Source organism: Syngnathus leptorhynchus, chromosome 8 (assembly GCF_054491065.1).
Source record: "Syngnathus leptorhynchus isolate UIUO chromosome 8, UIUO_Slep, whole genome shotgun sequence".
NCBI classification, from domain to species: Eukaryota; Metazoa; Chordata; class Actinopteri; order Syngnathiformes; family Syngnathidae; genus Syngnathus; species Syngnathus leptorhynchus.
In genome coordinates, this window is record NC_141202.1 from 9,837,099 (window position 1) to 9,861,859 (window position 24,761).

The 24,761-nt window shown below is 38.2% G+C and overlaps 1 long non-coding RNA gene across 1 annotated transcript in view; it reads right to left on the bottom strand.

The window, feature by feature from the left end:
* The window catches only part of LOC147052314 (uncharacterized), a 100,933-nt gene extending 83,953 nt beyond the window's left edge, over nt 1–16,980 (bottom strand). Inside the window, exon 1 of the long non-coding RNA XR_015066927.1 lies at nt 16,676–16,980. This is a non-coding gene — a long non-coding RNA (uncharacterized LOC147052314). The remainder of the gene's footprint in view (nt 1–16,675) is intronic.
* Nucleotides 16,981–24,761: the final 7,781 nt, after the last annotated feature.

Sequence of the window (24,761 nt, forward strand, 5' to 3'; positions counted from 1 at the left end):
TGCTGAAGAGCTGCTTTCAGAACTGAGAAGGTGGTGATCATCATGTGTAGTTTTGCATCCAAAATCAACAGAGTTGAACATGGAAAAAATAACCAATGTTTGAAGGTTGCTAGTTTATATTTGGGGGCATCAGAGTACCTGTCAGCTCTTCCGATATGCAAGTAAGACATGCCATAGCTCTTAAGCTCCTAATACTGTCACAATGAGGTTGGAGTGAGAAGAGGGTGCCGTTTTGCAAAGTGTGATGAGGTTTTGAAAATAACAGCTGGTGTAAGACCTAAAAGGTGGCTGGTAAATGCTTCAGCAGATTGTTTGCTCTTATAAGTGACACCAAAAATCCAAAGGTGTGAAAAGAGAAAAAGACCTCAAGTTTAAGGGAAAAAAAGTACTGTTAAATTGATGTCAAAATTATGCAAGAAAGACAAATTGTGCATAGAAGACCATTCGCTTAAACGAGAGCATCTTTTCGACTCTTTTAATATGAAACAAGCGAACTAACCAGGCAGGGCCTGTTGGTATTGATAGTGCATTGTTGTTTACCTGTGTTAAAAACCAGATGGCCCTAAAGGATGTGATGTAGGGGTGAGGGGAGTGTGGCAGCAGGTTCATGCTAGTTTAGTTTTCTATGTGTTTGTCAGTGCAAGCGTCTGGTATTTTCTTCGCCCTCGTCCTTTTCTGCCTGTCTCCTCGCTTCTTTCTCCTTCTCTCCTCAGCAGCCAACCCGCCACAGTGCAGACAGGAGGTCAGGTCACGCCACTCCGTCCTGCTTGCTGTGAGTGCTGGGTCACCAGCCAGATAACACCACCAACTGTTCAATATTTGTAGAAATCAAGCATTCTATTGGTTTGGAATTTCATTATTTGTTTGTATGCAGTCTACCTCCTCTGAGAGGTCTTTTGTGAGCAAAACGAATGTAGCTCAAGGGGAGATGGTATAAACAAAAAAGAAGAACATGTATGATATAAGAATAGATGAAGAGATTTCATAGTATGTGTCGGAAATACGCGTGAAATAGATATTTCTTGAGAATAACACGTACCCATATGTATTACCCTACCAAAAAAAAAGTATTACCGTATTGGCCTGAATATAAGACGACCCCGATAATAAGACGACCCCCTCTTTTTCAAGACTCAAGTTTGAAAAAAGCCTTTATCTAGACCCCGAATGTAAGACCCCCCCCCCCCCCTTTTTTGCACTTATTGGTACTTTTCAGCAAAAACAAATCTATAAATTAAAGTACCAGGTTTAAAATCTAAAATGAAACCCTCTAATCAATTTGGTATTTGGTGCTCAAGTGAGAAATTTGGCATTTCTCAGTTATAATGAATATTCACAACTGCATTGTTTTCCAAGACTCTAAACACAATTCCTGATATACACCACAAACACAGTGTTTACAGATTAATCAAAACTTTAAATCTCTCTACACCCATATTTATTCTTTAGAGACAAAGCCAAATAAAGATACTGCAGTAAAAATATTCCAAGATGACAAGCAAGGGAATGATTTTTCTAAGTAAATAATAAAATGTAAAAGAGAAATGAGACAATCATTGGAAAAAATCCAAGTGAATGTATTTTGTGAATGGCCCCACAGAAAGCAAGTAAATCCTACAGCATGTAGAGCAAACATCAAAGGATAAACTTCTTCATTTCCCTTTTCATTGGCTTTTTGCAACACTTGTTTCAAAAGAAAGTGAATATAAAAGAAGCTGTATCAGAAGTTATGAAAGACGTTCCTTTCAAAGCAAAAAAAGGTTCGGCCTCAAGGCACGCCATCAGCCACATCGATGATCTGGTCGATTGTGAGCAGGATGCCTTTTTTCTGAACAATGTTTCTAACATAGTTATCTGACATTAATCTGGATTGTGTCAATTGATTGGGCAAAATATTCCAAAGGACAAGGTAAAATGAAAAAGTTTAATTTTGTCTGAAAAAAAAACTCCACCATTGCACACAATTAGGCTGCATTTTCCGCAAAGTCTCTTCTGGCCAGAACAATTGGGCCCCGCATTTTAGTCTTACCCCAATTTGTTTCATTTTCCTTTATTTTGAACACCACATGTTTTAACTTTCTCTGGCTGCTTATTATTTGCTGCATTAGTTGGAATTATTCATGTGCAGTGTTGTTTTATGTTTAGAAGAAGGGCTTATACTGCTTTGTGGTACAATTTCACATCATCTTCTGCTTCATGTGACTGCACAGGTTCTTTACCAGTCCTAAATCTCCCTTACTATAATGTCCTCTCAAGACACCAGTAGACTTGAGGGGTTTAAAGTAATTGCACTCAGGGCTTCATCTTAGCACCGCTCTTCTCACATGTGGAATCATTATCCAGCCTAACAATTACAGCCTGCTCTTGTAATTGATCAGAAACTGTCACGGGGAGGTTAAAAGGTATTAAATATCACCACTTTCTTAATTTACAGCGCCTGTCAAAGAAAAAAAAGTCAGAGAAAGAGGAGTGAAAATGAGTCTTCAGCCCACTTCCTCTCCCGGCTTAAAGAATGACCCCCAATTAGAGTTCTTCTCTGTTACTATGCACTGCTGTAATGCAGGTGAGTCGGTCGTGTGGCTAATTTTGTGTAAACAGAATCATGGAAATTTTAATTTGTCGTGTATGCGTGTGTGTGTGTGTCCCTGCGTGCGTGTGTCTGGTTCTGTTTAAGAACATCTTTTAGTGTAATGTGTTTATGCAACATGTAAATCTGCATACATTTATTTGTGTGCCATCTTTACTTTTCCACTTTTGCCAAATCACCAATTCTAATGACTTGCCACTGGTAATTATTGCCCACTTTAGCCCTGACCCCCAAAAGATGGGGATGTTTGCTTTGTATGATTCAAAATGAGGAAGGGAAATTATCAGAAAAATGTACAACAAACGCAAGATGTTCATTGTCGTCTAAGTGGTCCTTACCTCTGTGTGCTTTTTTTCAAAACACCATTTTGACATTTATCTATACAATGGAAGCAACTAGAACCATATCTGGAGACCCACATTTACATTTGAACATGCAGCACATGCCTCATTAAAAAAAAAAGTACAATAGCATAGCAATGATATGTCATTTTTTCATATTTACAAAAAGTACTATGTCAAATTGAAAAAGATTGAAAAGAAAAACGATGGGAGCGAAAAAATATGTACAGTACGTTTAAGTCTTCATCCTCACCTTCCTACCCACGACCGTCAACGAACCCTTATTAACTCTATGTATGCAGGTGACAATACCATTGGAAGTCGAGTCACTTAAGACAGCCAATTGGAATTTTCCTTCATTCCTTGCTGAGAAGCAGGCAACAATGGAAGATCCCTTGAATCACACTCAAGGGGCGCTATTTTCATAGACAGTGCATGCGGAATTGCTCTACCCTGACTTTCATGCAGACATAAGCCTTGCAGTGCCCGGTTGGGGAATTGGCAAAGGGGTTTGCATCACGGTGGGCGTTCTGGGGTTGCAAAGGTGTAACCCTTTGACATGGACCCAACGCAGCTGACAATTTGGTGGCAGAAATTCATCTGAACTATGCAGTTGATCGAGTAGTCACGTGGTTTTGATAGCATTTTTAAGAGTGTATACTGTCTTTTGCCAAACCGGCCGAGCAATGCTCCACGTTTCCATGCGAGATGGAAGTCAGATTTAAAAAGAATGAAAGGAGCCTTTTTAATTGGCAGAATGACGCCCCCAACACACACTTTTTTTTTTTTTTTTTTTTTTTTTTTTATAAATATGCCTACGCACAGATTTCGACCGTACATCGTGCCGGATTTGCACTCGTCACAATAATAGAACCCTTGGTGGTCAATTACAAGTAGCACCAGCCGGTCATTTGCATGTTTTTCTGCCAATAATGCTCAACGGCAATCATAGGCAGAGAAGGTGAGGAGGAGGGGGGGTGATGCAAGGAAGACAAGGCAGAGATAGCAGAATAGAGGGTAACAGCAGGGGACAGCAGGGCTAGCAGGGTGAGCGACGCTCGATGCTTCTCAAATCAGGTCCATTTTTTCATTAGCTCATATCCTTGCCAGGCTTTACAGCTGGCTGATCAGCAATCAGCAGCCGTTTGTTTCAATCAGGCCGCACCTTCACTTCTACGACAGGGCCAGATTACGGAGAGAGGGAACAAGGGAGGGATGAAGAGTGGAGGAGAAGGTATAGACAACGTGATTTGGGGAAGGTTGTCGTTATCTCACCATTACCTAGATGTAGAGGGTGAAACAAGGGACATTCAAATATAAAATTTTAAACACAGATGGAAAACATAAGGGTTTGGAAAAAGAGTTTAAAGTGTTGTGGAAATAAGGAAATGCTTTCTGAGAGTGCAGAAACACTGGACTGAGAGTAATTTTATGTTTTCTCCAATATGCTCTAAGAAGGACAAAGTGAATAAATGGTAATCTGCGAAAGGTCTTTCAACAAGAAAAAGGACAGGCTGAATGATGAGTAAATTGCAAAAAGGTCTTTCAACTAGTTTTTTTCTGCAAAATAAGTGAAACCAAATTTCCATATCCCCATTTATTAAAGATAATTCGGATCCTCTTAAAAAAACGATGACAGCTAAAACTCTATGCCCAACAAAGATGCTATCCAAATTGCCTTTTCGTTTTAGTAAAAAAAAAAAAAAAAGGCTTGAAGTTTAAAGACAAGCTTCAAAGATTTCACGCAAAAGACCTCCATCATATGTTGTGTGACCAAGTGAAATACAGAAAAAAAATGTGTTTTTTATGTCTCACCGAGCCAGAGTCTCGGTGTTGAAAGAAGAGAATGGAAAAAAAGAGGAGTGTGAGGGATGATTTGGAAAAGCAGGAGGGATGATTGGGGGGGATGCAAGAACCATGCCCAGGGAGGCCTTGTGCCTACTGAGCGTGCCCAATGAGTGTCAGAGGCTGAGGCGTGTAGGATATATAAGCAAAGCATTTATCCTGCCACGGATCCTGAGAGATTAGCCTCTGCAATAGTGATTTATACAGACACATGGCCATCCTTTACCTTCTATCCTCTCCATCCAATCTACCTAGCCCACACTTTCCCTTCCATTTCTGTCCCTTTGTTTCGTTCCCTGTGGACTGTGTCTGTCGGGGGGCCCTGATGCCCAGTTAGCCTGCAGCTATGATATTTGATCATCGTAACTACTGTACTTTGTCAGCTCCATTTCGTTTCTGTTCAGATGCATTATAAATAAGGCTGCTATGACTTGGATGTGTGGTGAAAATAAGAATAATACGGAGATGGATTAAAACAAGTCCAATAAATAGAAAATGATCAACCTTGGACACTGGATGAATGAACTATTATTGTCACAATAAAAACATGTCACTGTGATATATATGTATAGTAGTGCTTGTCGTTCACTCGCCTGACAGAGCACGGGTTCAGTTCCCACTCTCAATGCGAATCAGTAAATGTAAGTGGTTTGTCTCGATATTTGAAAAGTGATTTGCAGGAATCAAGAAAAGACTGTAGTCTACATTCCTCCCGATGTCATTGGCATAAGCAGCGGCTCCCCACTACCCCGAAAAGGAGACGTGTCAAACAATATGGAGGAACAGATGGATGGCAAGTTGGATGGATGGATGGCTTGTATAGATAAATGAACAGACGGATGAACAACAGACGGATGGATCAAATTAACAAAAAGTATATGTTTGGGGGGGGAGCGCCTCACAGTTCAGAGGTGGTGGGTTTGATTACGGCACTGGCTTTCCTGTATGGAGTTTGCATGTTCTCCCCGTGCCTGCGTGGGTTTTCCATCGAATACTCCAATTTCCTCCCACATTCCCAAAACAGGCATGGCTGGCTGGTCGACGGCTCCAAATTTGTCCATAGGTGTGGTTGTGGGCGTGAATGGTTGTCTATGCTTCATGTGAGGAAACGTGTTTTGGTAAGTGTCACTTCCTGTGTTTGTTTATGTCTCCATATAATGTTTGCAGACACTTTTTATATGCATTCATTGTCAGGTTAGTGTATTTCACATTTCCATTAAATATATTTACCCGTTCTGATGATATAAAACCACAAACAAAACACTTGAGGTGAGACAGACACAGAGCATACAATGGTGCTGTTCTTTGACACCAGAAAAATATACGGTATAGTACTAGTAAATCAACAGTGCTATCACTGGAAGAGTGCAGGCATGTGCAATCTGGGGGGAAAGCATAGACTCGTGGGGGCAAATATATAAAGTGCCCGAATTCTACTTATATTTATTCAGAGTTTTCCTGTGTAATACACCCATAACAACTTCTACTTGCCATTAGGATCTCAAACTGTAATGTGCATCATTTTTTAAGTGACTTTTTACAGACAAAAATGCATTTTTTCTATGTTAAACTGATTCGCAATGGTTCGGGTGTTACACAAATAAATATCCCCAACCTATTGGTGACTTTCATCACCATTCCAATGTGACACATTGTTGCACTTACAAATATGCATCTCATCGGTGTCACTTTCACTGATCTTTATCTGTCTGTCTGTTGGTTTATAGTTATAGCTCTACATTTTTCACCACTTTTAAATGTCAGGCTGCTAATTTAATATAAAATACACCTCTCTATCTGGCTCATGAATTTGTAAATCTGTAAAATGCAAGTTCCTCACCAGCCATTGACCTCACCACACGTCAGTGCAGCGAATGCATCTCCAAGCACATTCCAAATACATGGCGACAATCACAAAAGGTCATGGGGCAGTGAGCCTTGATGGTAAACTTTCTAATTTTGTGGTAACTTCTCGCTATCACCTTACCTGCAGGTGACATTCCAGGCTGTGTTTTTGGCATACTTTGGATGGGTCCTTTGTGCCCCGTACATCTGAAAATTCTGCGGCAGAAACTTTGTATACTTTATGGCTGCTTCAACTCTAAGAAATGGCGCAGCTAACATAATGCGGTTCTGGTCAATTTGATCAGGGCACAGGCAGACAGATTCTGAGCTCCTCAGACATGTGTCATGGATGTCATCCTATTCAGATATATGACAACAGCGTGTCTTGAGTGTTAGTATCATGTTAGACGAGTGGTGGGCACATCAATCTGTCAGTCAGCATTCTGTCATTATTTTAGGTCGACCCAGTTCATCTGAGTCGTCGGTGACAGCCAATCGGCATCAAGAACATATATACTACATCACATGCTGGCACTGCATAAGCAGATACATAGCCAAATAAAGAAAACACAAAATAAAAAAAAATTAAAAAAAGAAAAGACACGCACACAGCGTGGTGATTAGTTAAATTATACTTCAATTTGGGACAATGTCATTTTTTGGGACCCAAAGGTATTCATCACTACTTAATCATATCTAATTTTAGTTTATTTGGCTGTATGTTTGCTTGTGTGACACATGCGTGTGCAGAAGAGGGACAGAAAGCTAAAATTAGGCAGCCAAATGGTTCCTAAGTTTGTTGAATGATTGATGAAATACCAAGGCATCAATCAGACCACTCAAGTTTCATTAAAGTTCACTGTGAGTGTGTGTGACGACTAATATTAGCATTTGCTGCTGTCTGTCACTTCTAGTCTGTTCAATGCAGGAATACCTCCTGGTATGCTGTCACACAGGGAGAGTTAACAATTGGGACATGTTAACTGTAGGTGCAATAAAGTAATCGAGAAGAATGCTTACATTTAAGAGATAATGTTAAATAATTCATAGTTACAAAATAGTGGTTATTTTAATTGTGCAGTGATTATAAATTAAACAAAGGGAAGAGAGTCAAATATAATCATTAGAAACAAGATGTAGCCTACAATAGAACCACAAAATATTTCCGTCAAGTGTAAATATCCTGAGACTGGCTATAGTTGATCAAAAATTTACTTCCTTTAGGTGAATGCTTAAAGTGATATTATTTAAAAATAAATAATATAATGAAAATAACAAAAAGAATAAAATATTATCATATTATTAATATCTTCCAATAAGATTTTGACAAAACCAGTTTTCATTTTTAAGTTGAGCCAGCGTTTGCGGCTGCTGAAAGGAACTGATAAAGCAACTTGTAATTGGAGTTACTTTCAAAACCAAGTCAGAAGGAAACATTCTTTTTTTTTTCTTTTTTTTTTTCTTTTTTTACTGTGCCAACGTTGTTAATGACTCATAGCATGCGCCCAAATCAACTAATGAGTCAGACAATAATGTGACATTGCGCAAAAGAGCTTAAACCTATCCAATTGGAAGTCTGCTATTTGATTTGAAGTACAAGGTTAGACATTGTTGGAGCAGTTCTGCAGAGTGGCCAAATCTGACTTGCTCATAAAATCTAAAAACGCATGTTTTCAAAACTTTGTATTTACACAATTTTTTATAAGCTTGCTTGTAAAAAGCTTCACATAATTTGCAAGGTTTTTTTTTTCTAAAGTGGGTTTCTCAGAGCGTTACCACTTGTATTTGATATGCCATTTTCGGGCACTTAACAAAGTATCCAACACACACACACCTACTACATTTTAGTATGTATGAGTATTTTAAGACTGAAAAATAAAAAAGTCATTACACTCAAGCAGTGTGAACACATCCGTTCAATCACCGACAGCGAGGCTGAAAGCGTGTTTCATGAAAATGTGAAGTGACTTAATTAATGAGATGATTCGATGTGTCCATGTCCCATTGATAACCACAAGCACAATCAACAATGCAAATTTAAACTTGAAGCTTTGTCTAACATTAGCCTCCTTTTGGTGGTAGAAGATAGTGAGACGTGAACTTCCCCACAGCACAGCACCCCAACACACTCATTTACACACATCACTTCTGTAATTGGCCGTACTCAAACAAATACAGTGTGACAGCCAAAATCAGCAGACAAGTTGGGACATTATGCTAATTATGATGTGTCATTAAATCTTTAAAAGAACGGCTGGCGGGCTCAGAGTGAGGACGGGTGTCGGCGAAAGCCATATCAGCACTAGACCAATTCATTAGATACTACATACCCACAAACCCCTCCCTCTACATGGCGTCCCTCTTTAACATCTCACCCTTTGACACCAGCCCCCTTAAGCCCTGTAATTGTCTAGTCTGACCCAGTTAGGCGCGCACACCATTGCTTTGACATATCATCACAAGGTCTCACCTCAACAAGCAATGACAGAAAAAGACTGCAGAGTGCTACTAATGACGACAAACATACCACCGACGGATAACTGGCTTGTTATTAGATCATTAATGTCAGAGTGAACCAAAAAGTGTAGAACATGAACACTGTGCTATTATGGTAATAAAAAACAAGCAGTTCTTTTTTTTTTACATGGTTTCATACTTCTCATGGTGGTCTGTTAGGGTTCGTTTAGGTCATCTGTAAACATGCTGGTTTATATTATAGCTGTCCAAGTAGACAAATATGCATTGAATGTGATACTGTTTTTTTGTCCATTTGAACTCACAGATTATTATTCTTATTATTATTATTATTATTATTATGATTATTATGATTATTATGAGTATTATTATTACATACTGTAATAATCACAGCAATAATTTCAGTCACATTCCGCATTGTAAATGATATGTTCAAACAAGACATATCTTGATTGTAGTTTTATTCTTATTCCTGTTGGGTGTTTTTTATTTTCTTCATCACCAAAGTATTTTGGTATTGCAACAGTATTTTGGTTTAGCTATTAAAGTGAATTTTGTTTACTAATTGAAATAGATTGATCAATGTATGGAATATGAATTTGAATGAATATTGAAGCGCTATGAAAGTCAGCAACTTTCATGTGTAATACTGTGTGCCTATGAATGAGATTGGATTGAAGTCAAATAAGAAGATGAATCACCAAGCTGATAATAGGATTTCTGTTTGCTATTTGTTTGGCGTGGATGGCGGATTAAGTAGAAAAGCAGGGTTAAACGCTAGGATGATGAGCACAGGCCGCATGGTTATCACTGTAGTTACCAACAGCCACAGACTGCGCTCATTTGCATGAAGAAATAATGCTGGCATTGTTGTACGAGTGTTGCTGCTAATTAGAGAGCTTGTGAGAATACTGTTATGATGAATTAAAGCCTTCATTATTAACACTGAGAAAACCTACAAATGATTGGATGGGAATGGGGGTTGGGTGAGGTGGACCAAAAACAGGAGCTTTAAAGATTATTTACACGGTGTCATGTTGACTGACAGCCTCACCGCCAAAAGGGTGTCAGGGGTGGGGGGGGTGTTCATTTACAATTGCTATCTATGTCAGAAAAAAACCCATAATGACAAGACTTTAGGTACACGTTTGAGTGTATGCATTCAACACGGTTGCTAATCGTGCACACTTGTGAGGGATGTGTTTCTTCAGCGTTCTGCACATACTTGTGTTTGTGTTATCTAAAGTGTCTAATTTAATAGCAGCGTGGAATTGTCATTTAATTTTAATTATGTGCCATAAATGAAGAGAACAGCCGGCTCGCACTTCCGCTCTCTGTGAACTGGTCCTTCAAAAATATCAGTGACTAAAACCTTAATATATTATATGGTTGAGTTTGGAATTACGCAATCTGATGAGGCATGGGGAGGGTGTTGAGCGAGGGTACAAAGGGAGCCGGTGCTAATTAAAGTCAGCTCTCTGTCAGTTCTAGTGGATAAACACTTGAAGAAGCTTTGCAGATAGACGAGAGATGCCTTTGTGTCATCGAAAGCTCTCTTACGTGAAAACACACTCTGCAAAGGGTGACAGTCCCTGGGGAAAAGCGTCTGATGAGGACCTTGTCTCCGTTTTTAAAAAGACAGAACGGGCCTCATTAAGATCCAAAGTCATATAGATATGCCCTTTGTCTGGTTTTATACTGTAGCTGGCAACAATACTAAAACAATGACAGTGGTAAGAAGAAAAATGCATCATATTCCAAAGTAACTCTTCACACTATATAATTTGTGGTTTTGAAGTGAATAAAAAGTATTGCTCGCAATGGTATTGTAGTAGAATTATTTCTAGAATGTGTATGTAAAAGTAGAACTCATTGTATCACATTAATTTGCTGAACTTGGACACTCAATAGCAAAAAAATCACTTTGCCAGGTTCAGTTCCCAGACGTCTGCTTTGCTTTGATGATGATACCGTGGAACTTCCTGGTCATGAGATGCAGCCGAGGCCTCAGTCCTTGTCCATGTTGTTGTGGGTTAAAATGAGCGGCTGCTGTGGCTACAAGGGGGGGTAGTGCCTGTAGGCAAAGCTGACCCTGTTGTCCTACTCCAACTGTCTGCTATGAATCGTCAATCCTTGCTTCAGGCTATGAACCTACAATAGGGGAGGATGGGTGTTTGCCCGGGGGGTGTGGAGGTGGTGATAGGGGCAGGCTGCATGGGCCAAATACTTATTTTTCTTGCTATGTTTAGGAGTGGATTCTCTGAAGTGCAACAGTTTACACTGTGTTTAATCCCAGTCAAACAAGAGGTTATAGGGGTAGGGGGAAGAGGCTGAAAGATTTTGGGGGGTGAAGATGAGTTGTTTTTAAGGTTTTTCTTTCAGTGCTGAGTGCCTTTACTAATTAGTTGTTTTTTTTTTTTTTTTAATCACACATTTCTTGTACGTTCTTTCCTTGGGATGGCATAGGCTGACCATTTCCATTATTTCCATTGTTTTTTTTTCCAATCGGTGGTGTTATGTGACATGATGGTGTTTTCAAGACTAAAAACGCAATACATGCAACCACAGTATCATTATCGCCTTCAGAAATGCTGGACAAATACATGCACTAACAATGACAGAACAAAGAGCTGAGAATGGAAGAAAGTTGATACTATATTAATTCTATGTTGTACAACATTTCAAATTCAATCAATAGTTCTCCAAACATATCCTTTGCGAGGCTGAAATGTTCAACTAACCTAATGTGTACGTTTTGGTACCTTTTACTCTGGGCAATCAGTGCCAGCCAATATCCTTGTTGCTGAAAAAGTGTGTCCCCCTTTTTATATTTGGAGGTGTGGCTATGTTTAGAATAATGATGAGCACAAAGATCAATTTGAACTTGGGCTACGTATAGACCTGTATTCATGTTAGAGGATATTTCACCAGTCAATGAGAGACTATAACCAATGACCCATTGGAGATAGTTAAATGTCCAGCCAACGATGTGATACACATAATAAAATGGCTGTGGATCAGAATATTTAATCTTGCTAGATTTGGCTTTTCTTGTCATCTTAAAATCTCAATACCAATGCGAACATGGAACTATAATAAAAAAAAAAAAAGGTGGTGACGCTCTAGCTTCATCGCAAAAATGTTATTGAATGCCCATTCATGTGTGGGCAACAACTCTATGATAATGAATAACCTTATTCATATCACAATACACAACAATGTTAAGAAATTTGCGACACTGTGTTGTCACATTTGTAGCAGTATATCTCATACTAAAGAGTCCTTGAATGCTCGATTTGGATAAACTATTCTGAATAAACTCAAGCTGCAGAGTTAAGGCTAAAAGTATCAGAACTAGGTCTACAAGAATGACATGAAGCATTTGCGTTTGAATACTTTAAAGATATTTACACACCTAATTAACATTAAGCAAATCTTATATATCTTACATATTAGAAATTTACATCAAAACTCTTCCTACTTGCCGCAGTGTACATTTATGACATGTCTCATAATCATGCTGCGCCAATTTATTCAATAATGTTTATAATATTTTGAGTAATCTGTGTCCAGTGCCCAGGGCTATATGATGTTTCCCGGAGGCTACTTGACTTCAACTTACTATAGTTAGTTACTTAAATGGGCAATGACACCACAAACTCTACAGTGTAACCTCCCCCTGTATGCACCTCTAATCTTGATTGGTCAACATTATTCTGCACTTGTCCAATTTCAAGAAAAGTGAATAAAGTCTTGTTTTTTTTTCTCTCCTCAAAGAATCATCTAAAAAGCTTTCAAATGTTTGTCTAAAAACCATTTCTAAATTGATCCCTTGAAAGACATGACTCTTGATTCACTCATGTTTATTTTTTTTAACATGAATAGCTTTCTTAGAAAATTGTTTCAAATTGTGACACTATTTTTGCTTTCTGCAATAGTATTTGTTATATTTTGTTTACCAGTCATAATTTGTTGACTTGGATATACTCAGTATTTTGCTTTCTGGCAAATTGTACCAGATCATATTGCCTATTTCCACAATGGTTCCAAACATCTACCTCAGTTACATGTTTTTTCAAATATTTATTTTTCCACAATGATCTTTTGTTGTCACTGATTTTTGTTTCGTCATTATCTTATGTCTCACATTTTTATGGTCTTTAAACTTTCAGCATTAAATTGCATTAGGGTGATTTTGGTTGTTTATGGATCCTTCATCACTGCATCTTGACACATGGGATTTTATGGGGGCACGTGCTGAAGACCAATTTAAATTTATATAATTTATGTATATTCAGATAAAAATTCACACAGATTGTAGATTGAGACTGCAGATTATTTTCTGCAATGAGTCTTGACGTTGATCAATTGGCAGTCACGTGTTTTGGCAGCATCATTGAGGTCTTGCTGAAATCAATAGGTGGCAGATTCAAATAGCAAACAGCTTCTTGACCATGGCAATATTTGACTAAAGATTAGATTGAAAGCACAGCCACTTGCAAAATATGCATGTCTATAGCTTGACAAGCGGCTTTAAATCCTCATGTCAGATGTCAACAAATTTACCAAACACCCTCCAGTAACAGTGAAAATATCAGACAATATACTGCACAAATAACCTTTGTTGTAACTCTTTGTTGTAAAAATGTTGACAGAGAAAACACCCAACTAGGATTTTGTTCAAATGGGATCCCTAATCTGGTAGAGTCTACCAGGTAGACAGTCAATGTATGCACCCAATCCACGGTAATGCCCCCAGATTCACTCATCCAATCACAAATCGAATATGCCTTCAGGGTTTCACAGACAGTAAAACTCTTGCAACAATCCATGTACACAGCTGAAGATTTGTTGATATACATTATTGTCAAGCATTCCCTCCCTTAGTAATTTTATTTTAAATCATACACTATGATTGTGCAACCCTGTAGTTCAACCCCTTGTAGAAAGTAGTTTGCTAGTCAATGAATGGCAAACCAATAAATTATACAAATTCTTTTATAAATTTACAGTAGTGAATTCTCACAATGACTAATATATTGCGCCGTGTATGGTGTCATAATGGGGGTATTCAAATTGATAACATTGATTTAAAAATAATGTAAAGTCAATTCCAAGGGTTTGGCATCGTGATTATCACAAACACCAGATTACATTCATTTTTATTTTATGCCATAACACTAGGGGCTGTTAACGCTTGCAGACACAAAAGGTAGTTTGCGATGGATTTTTGGAACAACACCACATTTCTCTTTGAGTGACAGCCAGCAGTGTTTTCAAGGCTTTGCTTGCTAGTGAAGCCTGGGCGACAAACCGCACATCACAAGGTGGGCAACATGGCATCCATCGTGCAGCCCTGCCACTGATCTCACTACTATCAGCCGCCAATCAGACTCATCACATAGATGCCTTCTGCTTGGTGACAGCAGCCAAGGCCAAGAAAGTGAACTATTCCTGCTCCAGCCGGAATTGAAATAGTACAATGGCTTTTTCTGAGTCATTCTTGTCTGTGGCCAAACTCTCTTCAGGATCCGACCAAGCACTGTCAGCAGGATATAGATGCAATGTGGGTTTTTTTTTTAGTCTTTTTTAAATAAGGTTAGTGTCCATCCACCGTACTGTGGTAAATGATTGTGTGCATGCGTTTAGATAACATCTCTTACTTAATTGGGAATATTGAAGAGCAGATAATTAGATATTTGATGTGACATGTGGCGTCTAATGGGCTTGATGCAGTGGTCTCATATTGTTCCCATAGCGAGAGGGATTTTTGATATGTTGTCAGGTCCCAGTGTAAAAATAACTGAAGTGACAGCAGTGACTTGGTTGTCAGTGTTGTCGAGGCTGTTGTGGGTTTTTCACAGCCGTGCTTCCTGTGTATCCATGTGAATGTGTGCGTTCCCTACATACGTGTGTGTTAGCTTTACCAGTGTGATTGTGCATTTGTGTGCTTTGGGGAATGTGTGTTTGTGTACTGCAATGTTGTGGGTGACAGTGCTGATCGTTGTGTGATGACAGCCTATCATTGTCGCTGTGCAAGAGTGAGAGTGGCAGGGGGGCCTTTTTGGCTTGTGTTTTCTCCACGCCTTCATCTGTGTCGATGGAACTCGAGCTTGGCTTAACAAAGGATAGGCAGGGTTGTTGGGTGGTGCACACACGCGTGTGTGTGTGTGTGTGTGTGTGTGTGTGTGTGTGTGTGTGTGTGTGTGTGTGTGTGTGTGTGTGTGTGTGTGTGTGTGTGTGTGTGTGTGTGTGCATGCACACGTACGGGTATGCGCAATAAAGTTACATTCTTCTATATGAATAGTACATTGATGCAAATATTTGTTGCTCCCAAAAAGTGATTACTGATGACCTGTAATATTAGTTTAAACTTTAAACAATAAATGTACTTTAAACTAACCCCAAAATATCTTTCAAATTCTATCAAACCAACCACTATAATATGGAATTATTCATTTCAACTTGCAAAGGCCAATCTGCACATGATAGTCAACTATTACTTTCATTTATTAAAAAATAATCTTGTGATTAATGTCAAAACAAAGTGTTACTGTTAAGAGTCTCAACAACCTCCTTTAACAATGTTCATTAACCTTTATTGATGAACAACAGCCCGCTTGTACATCATAAATTTTCAGTCGTATTAGGTGAAAAATATAGATGAATGAACAAATAAATAAAAATAAGCGCAGTCTGGTGACTGCGCTTTAATCAAGACTGTCAGTATGGATGTAAAAATGTGTTTTACAGCTGAAAAAAAGGTTGTCGCTACATAGTTCGAGGAAAAGGCTGGTGGGGTTGTCCTTTGCTCACCAGATAGATAACCAACAAAAATATGTTTTTAATCATGATTTTATTGTCCTCTTTGGGATCAAAGTTTATTACAATTATAGCTACTCTATACTCTGTCTCTCATTATTTTTTTTGGTTCAATAAGAAAGCAGGACAGGTGGCGGGAGAAGGAAGGAAGCTTTGGGCATAAAGGGCAGCTATAGCCAAGTGGTTCAGATCATCAGGGGCTGTGGGGAACTTTGGTTCAAGACCCCAACAGAGACACGGCTGTAGTGTTCTTGAGTATGACACTAATACCACCATGCTGATCAGATTACATACATCTTGAAAATATCATTTAGAGCTTTATGGAATCCTAAAGCTCCATTGAAAATCATGAAAGGATTTATTGCAGGTTTTACTGACTATTGAAAGAAATCCTAAACATTGGAATTGTTTCAACAGCCACCAACATAACCAGACAGTTACAGTAAGAGTACAATACAATATTATTAGCAGGAAAGAAAAGACCAATGGACCTGTCTGTTTTGTCCAAATGAATGTCCCAATTCAGAATACTAGAAGCCCTCATCTTTATTTTCCAAATTCCATTTTCTTATCCTATCATTGTACGACAAAACAGAGTCTTGTGCTTTTGTTCAGTCTATTTGGGCTATTTTAATCAAATCTTATAATACAGCATTTTTCACTGGAATTTGATTTAATTGAATTTATTATGTAAACTATCAGAGTTGCGTGCAATTTAAAGGCTCTAGCAGACCTTGGCTTTCTTTAACAATGTATGTACCTTCGAAGATGAACGGTTGATCATGGATGGATGGATGGATGGTTGGATGGGTGGTAGGGTTAGCGAGCAGGAGTAGCAGGCCAGGTAGCAGGCAAGATTCCAAGGAAATCAACAATCCAACGAAGTGACTCTGTATCAGTGAGTTTTCCTAAGTTGGAATTGGTCTGAAATTTTAACTTTCAAGTAGGTTTCAAAATAGTTTTCTCGTGGTTTCTTAATGGTGTCCAAAGGCTTTCCAAATAGCTTGCAAAGAGCTGTGTGACCACCAGATCCTTCAAAAATTCTACTGCTGTGATTCTAAAGGTGTGACTTCTAAGGTTAAAGGTGACCAGCAACCATCTTACCTCTAATATACTTCAAAATAAGAGTCTATGGTGCTTCAAAATAAGTCAAAATGATGACAATATATAAGTAAGAGTCCAATAACAACTTTGTGTAAAATAAATGAACTAAAGCTCAATCAAAGTTTCTAACGCTCCTATGGGACAATGTCACATATTTTATGAAATAAAACCAAAATTGGCTCTTTCAGTCAGGGTTACATATCTATAGTACTTTATTTAGTATTTTGTCATTTATTTATTTATCTTATTCATTTCTTGGAGGACAACATTTTCCGCATTAACATCCAACATCTTTACAGGTAAATTTATTTATTTATTTATTTATTTATTTATCCATCCATTTAGTTCGTTAGTTAGTTTGTTATTTCATGCATGGGTCAATCAACAATTATCAACAATCTTTTAACAATTCATACATCTATATGCGTATCAATTACTCTTATCAATTTATCAAATAAACTTTTCTGTATTACATCAGCATAATATTTATGTGAACTATTGACAAACAAAAACATGTTCATGTAAAATATGGCCTTTGAATAGGAGACTCACGAAATAACAAATCCGGAAATACAAAATCTGAAAAAAATAACCAAATTACTATATCAATGGAAATAAAGCAGGAAAAATATGTCTTATTCTTGAAAACACATTTTGATAAATATGTTCTAGATTCTATAGATTTTATTAGTGTTTTCTGACTGCAACTGGTTTATTTACACTCAGTCAACAGCTTTAATTGTTTCAAAAGATCTTAAAATAATCACTTGATCCACATAAACATTGTCATTCCTGTGTTAACAGGTCAGGAATTTTCTTTCTTTTTCATCTTTCCTTTCTTTCTTTCTTTCTTTCTTTCTTTCTTTCTTTCTTTCTTTCTTTCTTTCTTTCTTTCTTTCTTTCTTTCTTTCTTTCTTTCTTTCTTTCTTTCTTTTTTTCAAATAATATTTAATGGCCAAAGATTCAGTAGAAATGAACATCATATGACCATCAACCAATGAGTTCCATAATAATAGTGGACAATTAAGTGACCTACGGGCCTGTAAAACCTCTGTATCTTTATCCAAGGCTGCCCTGGATGTGGTCTGCCATGAAAAAAAGGCCTCAGGGCCCTTACTTTACCTCAGAGTGATGTCTAATCTGGTTACCTCGGCAACAGTAGGGATTAGGAGAATGATGAGGGAGGGGTTTTTCTAACGAGACTGGTCATATGCATAATTCATGTAAACGAGCACAGGAAGGAGGGGCGCAGGAGTAGTTGACGGTTGATGAGTTTTTTTCCAATAGATGAAGGAGCCACACAAACACGTACATGATTCACAACTATCACTAAAACCTAACCATAACCACTTCTCATTACAATGATAATTACTTATCTAGACACACCCACATCCATTTACCATTTTCAATTAAACCTTGACTTTATGGTTATGCAAATTCAGTACTGCTTTTATTCTTCAAAGAAAACATTGCAAACACATACTGGTATTTATTGTGAAATGTTTTATTGCATCAGTGGAGCAAAAGTAATGTGGAGCTGATGAGAAGTGGTGGCAGCCGTGTGTTAACGTAGCATTGGAGAACAATCATCCAATAAAATGACAGAGGGTCATTTCAATAGTATTAGTCAGTCACTCGTGAGCAGATGAATCACAAGATTACGGCTGCAATTTCGTGACTCGACGTTCATATCACAAAAGCGTGTATAAACTGACTGTTTGAAAAAAAAGTGTCTGTCTGTATTAGTGTATTAGAATTTACTTGCTTATGTAGCTTCTCAGTGGACATGACAAACATGTCGCCCCTTCAGTGTCTGCTACACGAGGACGCTTCGAGCGCCCCGGCGAAACATACACATACACACATATCCTGCCACCTCTTCACCCTCACCCTCCTCTTCATGCCCTCCACCCCACGCATAATCACCCCCACCCTCCCTTTCCTGCCAGAGCACCCATGTCCAAACCAAACACAACAGATCAACAACTCGGCATGCAGATCATGTCACAGATAAATTATGCGCAGTGTGTCAGCCTCATACGTGGGCTCTCGGCTGGCTGTCCGTGACATGTGTCAGGGTGCCCCTGCGTCTCTGTCGCACTACGCTAATGACGTGATGCTGGGTTAGCATCCAATGCACCCCACCCCATCTTCCCGCCTGCCCCAACAACCCCATCGCCCACTCCGCTAACACCCTCTACCCATCACCCGGCGACAAGACAGCGTGTCACCTCCAGAGAGGTCGGAAGGGGAAAAAATGTTTTATAGAAATCAAGACGGACAACAATAATAGCGAATCCAGTAATGTCACCGTTTTTTGTTTTTTTCACATCAAATATACCAACTAGCTTCCAATATCTTGAATATTTATATCTGCAAATTATAACCTCTGCGTAGCACGTCGAACATCCCATTGGAGAGCCTTTTTAAAACAATTTACTTGACTCCCCGTCCTTCCATCACCATCTCCTGCTCTTAAAAATCTCACGTCTCCCCCCTCAAGATGGTGTGTTTTATTCATTTATTTATTTATTTTCCATGTGGTCTTTGTATGCAAATCCTGTCTGACTTGTCTGAATTATGTGTGTCTGTCCGGGAGCCTCTGTGATTCGGAGTGACTGAGGATTGCACACACGGTGATTGCATCCACTGGGCCTACTCTGAGCCTTGCATAAGTAATTGAGATGTCAGTATGTGTTCTCATATTCCTGCAACAAAACTGTAGGAAAACATGCACTGTTGAAGGTCATTTGAATAATTCCTTAATGGAAGGCAGGCTTTGTTTTTCTGAATGCATGAAAAAGCAAATGTCAATGATCAAAATCAAGCTGTGTCATATCTCATAGAGACAGCACTGATTCCTGGAGCACTTCACCCTCCATCTCCTTCTATTTTGCTCTGAAAAGATAGATAAGGGAGAAGTGTCTTTGTGCATATCAAACACAACACAAGCCACTATTTCTCTAGGGCCTTTTTGAAACACAAATTGGTTTGGAGACATTTTCCATGTTGACCTCTTTGATTTGAAATAGGAAATGACAGGGAAATGCTCGTTCTCATATTCAAATAGAATCCTGAGCGGTCACTGATGGAGTAGCATATACAGTATATACACACTGAATCATACAAAAAAATTTCAAAATAAGAATTTCTAGCCTTAGACATCTATTTCAATACACGATTGAAAAAGAAACAGTGCACCCTTCATTCCCTTAACAACATGATTGTCCACACTTGGATGGCAATACGCACCTTAATTCTCACCCACAAATGATCAGAAGTAATGCACCTTAAATGATCTTCAACACCCATAAGCCTGACGCTGTTCAAATAAAATTAGTCTACTTGGACAAGTCTGTCAAAACAGTCCTCCCACTCATATAACACACCATCGACAAAAACTGCAACCTGTCCCTCAAAGAAAAAAAATTTCATCACACAGGCTGCTATTGTTACATCAGCCTTAGCATCATATTATTGGCTGATGGTTGTTATTAAAAATATAAACTGTTCAGTATTAATCAAATTGCTTAGATCTTGCAATGGATGAGTGGCAGCAGAACAGTGACATGGAGAAAAACAAAGGAGCAGATTGGACCGAGCTGAGTACTATTACTTTAGAATGATAGGACTCCAGCAAAAATAAAAGTTAGTCCTCAAAATAATTAAGTACTCAGTGAAAACAACTATTCAGGACTTCTATATGTGCAGAGTCATTTCTGATTGACTCTGTAATAAGCATGAATGTCAAATAAAAATGAATAAACAAAATATGATTGTGCAAATTTTCAGACATTAACAAACAACATCACTTAATCCAAACCATAATAAATATGTTTCAAGAAAAGGAACAATAAGTCCATTTTTCTTTTCTGAAATAACTTAAGGCAAATTCAGCCTTGAGAAATGATATTCAACGATTTTATTTCCATTTGTTAAACAGCACTGTTGGCTCACCAACCAGATGTTACAAAAAACAGGAACAAGGTAGTTTAACAGTGGAAATAAAAAGTCTACACACCCTAGTTTAAATGTCACATTTTTGTGATGTAAAAAAGGAAACTAAAATGAATAATTTCAGAACATTCTCTACCGTTAGTCACTGAATGTGACTCATCAATGTGCAACACAATCGGCATTAAAAGAAAAAAAAAACTCAGAAAGGGAAGGTAAAAATAACTGGCTGTTGAGAAATTACCAATCACATCCAAATTCATAATAAATGAGAGTTCACACACCTGCCACCCTTTAATATAGAAGCATTGCTTTCCTTAATCTCTTAAAAATGTGAATAATCTCAATAATAATCTCAAATCTTTGAAAATTCTGAAGTTAATAATATCTCTGCACACTCTTGCGGTATTGGATGTTAACTCTTGAATTATGACCTGTTTGACTTTTAGGGAAGGCTTGTATCTTGATTTCAACGTTTAAAGCGAATTGTTTCGGAACCATTTATTACAATGACAAAAAAAAGTATTCAAGCGAATACCAAAAACAAGTGTGGTAGATGGTAGATACATGAACTTTTTTTTTCTGCCTCGAAAACATACAAACGACCCTTTCTAGTGTGCACAAATCTTGCACATTTCACAGACTGAAGCTTGGCAACATAATTGAATGAAGTCCACAAGCTGAGTTAAATCGACATGAAAATAGACTAAGGCAGGGAGAACATGTGAATACTGATAACTTCTCTCTGAATTTAATTTCCGCAATGAAGCATATCACGAGCCAAACAGATTTCCCAGACTTTAGTTTCCGATCCAGAACAAAGTCTCTTACCCGTTGTTGCTTTCTTTGTTGATTCTCTGTCAGACATTGTTTGTTTGGTTTGAAGCATTTTCGAAGGGTATTAAACCGCAACGAGGTTCTGTGCAAAGTTGGAGGTTTTGTAGACTGCACACACACAGTGAGATGCTCAGCGGAAGCTTTGTCTTTGTTTCATGGTAACAATGATCATCATGCTGCTATCGTATACAGGCCAGAAGCACGAGCATATGAAACCAAAGGAAACTTTAAAAAACTGAAGGGTATATGTCTGTTTCTCAGAGCAAACGCACAATGGCGATAATGCACACCTTGAAGCTTCACAGCTGCAGATAAAAGACCCAACACGGATTAACCTCAACATCTGAGTGACACAAGAAGGCCGGAGCCGGAATCAGTATACTCAGTAGGATTGTATCCAGCTGAGTATACCTGGGTGTTTTTTTTCTTCTAGGAAGAGTCAGACCTGATCAAAGGGACTTCAACTACCGCCTCATGTCCCCAACCGACGAGGTAGTTTTGTTTTTCTGTTTGTGCCCTCTGTCCCCACCCAGTGCTGTCTGCTGTTCATAATGCTTGTGTCCCTGTGAGGAGGCAGGCATTTACTTGAACAAAACCTTGAGGAAAGCCCTACCAATCCTCAGGGCTCACATTCAGCAGCGCCCTAAAACACAAAGGCTATGCAAATCTTCTCTGGCTGCGTTATCTACTCTCGGTTTCCGCTAGCACCACGGGAACCTGCATTGTGCCATGCACGGCGATTATCGCATGTAATTTACATAGAATGCGCACAGGAAACACTGCACTGATTTCTAACAAAGCAAAGAAGAGTATCTACTCAGGAGCTATCTGACGCTACAGCAAAATTATAGGTTTAGCTGCGGTGCATTAAACCTACAAAGGTGTTTTTTTCTATCACCTACAAATGTTGCTTGTTTATCTGTCTTATTTGTTTTAAAACCCAACTCAAGCGGCACTTTTTTTTAGGAAGCCGAATCCTTCAACCAGGCTAATCTGCCCTCTGCCTGTTTCCTTTGTCACCGAATCCCTGTATCAACACAGTGAGGTGAAGCCAGATCAGGGAGGTGTGTAATTGAACAAAGACACTAGTGCTAAAAAAGCTGGAGTATTTAAAGTGTTTTGTGTGTGACTGAGCAAACGTAAGACAAGTTGTGAATGTGAGAAATAGAAGTCATAACATTCCACCTTGCTTTCAATCATATAAAGACTGCCACTATATACACTGGCAGAAACAGAGACATGACAGTGAGATGAGATATCAAATTTCTGATCGTGATGCTTTACTTACAGGCAGGCAGCAAAAAGAAAAGCTACGAACTTACATTATCTTTGGAGTCTTTGGAAGGTCAGTGTTCTTAAAATTCATTTTTCACTCTCTCGAAAGCTGAATATCAAAGTCACTGCCACATCGAAATGTAAAGGCAAATTACAGTAGATGCTAGATTTCAGAGATGGAGGGGGGCCAAATGCTACTGGGCATCGCACATAGGATCGACCACACACTTCCAAACAAGGAATAAGAGAAAAATGCCAATTTAAAATATGAACTAAATATGTGGAAAAAGTATTAGGTGTATTCACATTTTAAATATATAATATAAAATGGACTACTTGCAGGGGATGAAGGCTGACAAATAGCTAAAATCTGGATAAAATTGACGCTCATTGAAATGCATTGCAAAAATTCTTATAAAACACTAACATGCATCTTCAACAAAAAACAAAAAACAGTGGTTTCTTCTACCCCTCGAAAAATATATCAATTAAAAAAATCGAAAAATATCCCATAAATATAAACCGTGAGTATGCAGGGTTCACTGTTGTAGAGTAAACATGTTTAACCCCCCTCAAAAATGTATTGTTGTTTTCATTACTGGTTTTATTACTGTATTCATCAACAGAGAACTCAAGAATGTCAGTGGGGACCGTACAAGGCTCACAAATTGCTGATCCCTCTTGTAAATGACAGATTGTAGAAGTTCTCTGTATGAAGGTGAAGGCTTAAAACATCTTTTCCTGCTGACAAGAGAAACTTGGACAGTGGTGCAAACTTTAGACTTTGTCTAAAAACTCATTTATTTAAAAAGCCATTGATTGCAGCGGACTTGATACTACATAATGATACTCTATATGTGCCATATATAGTATACAGTTTATAATAATATATGTATGTATGTTTTTAGTCTTTATAAAGACATCTTCAGGGAGTTATTCTTTTGACAATATATCAATTTTCTGTGGCATACAACTGCTGTTATAAGTGAGAGCAGTTTTTAATGTTAGTTACCCTTGTTAAGATAGACCTGCTAATAACTATGCATAAAATGAGATAAGCACCTGAACATATTAACGGTAAATGGAAATTTAATTTAGGTTAATTGCAAATCTGCTGCCAAATGCACAATGTTACTTTATTTGATTAAAATATATCCCTAAGAATACCTACTTATTATACAGACTTGTGGTTGATATATATATAAAAAAAACAAAAAACAAATGAATTAGGTTGCACAATACAAATTAAAACACCAACAGTAAGTCTTTGGTGTTGACTCTATTGGGAATAATTTTTTTCCAACATTTGAGTTGTCTTTTAAATACCAAATGAATGTATGATTAGTTTCTTCAGGACACTTTTTAGTACATGTCTTAATACTTTCATGCCTGCCACAAAACCACATTAAAGTGAGCAGAGCAAATTTTGTTTGAATAATTAAAAAAAAATTTGTGTATGTTATAAAATAGATTTGTTTTTTTTTTGGTTTTGCGTCACCAGTCAAGATGTTGATAATGTCAAACTAAAGATATAAAGAGACACCCATCTGATCAGATCACAGACTAAAATACACTGCTGTCATTAATAAATGTAACAGTAGGTCTTCACAGCAGGGCCTCCCGAAGGCCAGTCACAAGCCGAGCATGAGTTTCTGCAGCACAATCGGCACTCTTAC